This window comes from Sinocyclocheilus rhinocerous, unplaced genomic scaffold (genome assembly GCF_001515625.1).
Source record: "Sinocyclocheilus rhinocerous isolate Xijiao unplaced genomic scaffold, SAMN03320098_v1.1 scaffold532, whole genome shotgun sequence".
Taxonomy (NCBI): Eukaryota; Metazoa; Chordata; class Actinopteri; order Cypriniformes; family Cyprinidae; genus Sinocyclocheilus; species Sinocyclocheilus rhinocerous.
In genome coordinates, this window is record NW_015642820.1 from 1,141,016 (window position 1) to 1,143,012 (window position 1,997).

General features: G+C 37.6%; 1 protein-coding gene across 3 annotated transcripts in view; it reads left to right on the forward strand.

The window, feature by feature from the left end:
• LOC107756624 (coiled-coil domain-containing protein 50-like) overlaps positions 1-1,997 on the forward strand; it is a 32,604-nt gene that overhangs the window by 26,848 nt on the left and 3,759 nt on the right. The gene's annotated exons all lie outside the window — the stretch shown is intronic.

Sequence of the window (1,997 nt, forward strand, 5' to 3'; positions counted from 1 at the left end):
AACGACTTTATTCAACAATTTGTCTCCTCCACGTCACCCTGGTGCCATTTTGGAAAGTCACAGAACAGCATACGCCGTTTACGTTCAGTGGATACTTTCCAAAATGGTGCCAGGGTGACGCGGAGGAGACAAATTGTTGAATAAAGTCGTTATTTTTTTTCTTTTGCGCACAAAAAGTATGCTCGTAGCTTCGAAAAATTGTGGTTGAACCCCTGATGTCACATGGATTATTTTAACGATCTCCTTGCTATGTTTCTGGACCTTGATCTTGTAAGGACAATTGCTGTCTATGGGAGGGTCAGAGAGCTCGCGGGATGCATCAAAAATATCTTTATTTGTGTTCCGAAGATGAACGTTGGTCTTACAGATTTGGAACGACATGAGGGTGAGTAATTAATGACAGAATTTTTGGGTGAACTAACCCTTTAAGAATACGTTCAGTGGATACTTTCCAAAATGGTGCCAGGGTGACGCGGAGGAGACAAATTGTTGAATAAAGTCGTTATTTTTTTTCTTTTGCGCACAAAAAGTATGCTCGTAGCTTCGAAAAATTGTGGTTGAACCCCTGATGTCACATGGATTATTTTAACGATCTCCTTGCTATGTTTCTGGACCTTGATCTTGTAAGGACAATTGCTGTCTATGGGAGGGTCAGAGAGCTCGCGGGATGCATCAAAAATATCTTTATTTGTGTTCCGAAGATGAACGTTGGTCTTACAGATTTGGAACGACATGAGGGTGAGTAATTAATGACAGAATTTTTGGGTGAACTAACCCTTTAAGAATACAAGATCATTTTCATGACAACCTCAGGCATTTTATTGTTTTTATGTAAGAGTTCTGCTAAGTAAAACATGTGAATGCATAAACATTTACAATATAGGTGTTATATGGCATTAAAGGGATAGTTCACCCAAAAATGAAAATTACCCCATGATTTACTCATCCTCAAGCCATCCTAGGTGTATATGACTTTCTTCTTTCAGACGAATACAATCGGAGATATATTAAAAATGTTCTGGCTTTTCCAAGCTTTATAATGGCAGTGAATGGGGGTTGAGATTTTGAAGTAGAGGTCTGCATTCCCGTGGCTCTCCCGCGGGAACCATGGGACCCGACCAGATTTTTGCGCCGCAGGATTAAATTCCTGGATAAAACGTGGCAGCGGTCGGTAACTCTGGTGTAATTTGAACGGGAGCGGGCGGTATAACAATATCCCGTTCCCGACGTCCATTCAGAACTTTACAAATTTACAATGAATTTAAGACAGTTAAAAATAGAAAATGTATGATTATACATACATAAAATACAGTGCAATCAGTTTGGACATTGCACAGCGCTCATTCAATAAACAGCTAAACAGATGAGTTTTGAGTCTAGATTTAAATGTGACTAATGTTTTAGCACATCTGATCTCTTCTGGAAGCTGATTCCAACTGCAGGCGGCATAATAGCTAAAAGCGGATTCCCCTTGTTTTGTGTGAACCCTTGGTATTTCTAACTGACTCGATCCTAATGATCTGAGTGGTCTGTTAGGTTTATATTCAGTGAACATATCTGCAATGTATTTAGGTCCTAGGCCATTGAGTGACTTATAAACGAGTAAAAGTACTTTAAGCAGCATAACTGTTTTCAACATTGACAATAATACGAAAATAAGGATGGAGCAAAGTGTGGATGCGCTGTCCTTGAAGGACGTTCAACTCCGTTTTGTTTATATTTTGCTTGGCCTATAATTTAAAATGACAGATGTCTTATTTATTTTTCTCTGCGACACTTTTTCCTATTGTGTTGTAAATGTTAAATTAATTGTATCCTGACAAGACGAATAAAAATAAGAAATATAATTTTTGTACAACATTCTTATTTTCTCTGACACTTTTTTTCCTACTGTGTTGCATAAAATATGAAACAAATTTTGTGTCTTAAGATAATTCATATAAATTCAAGTCAAAGTCAATAAATTCAAGACTCTTGACAAGACGAATAAAATAACA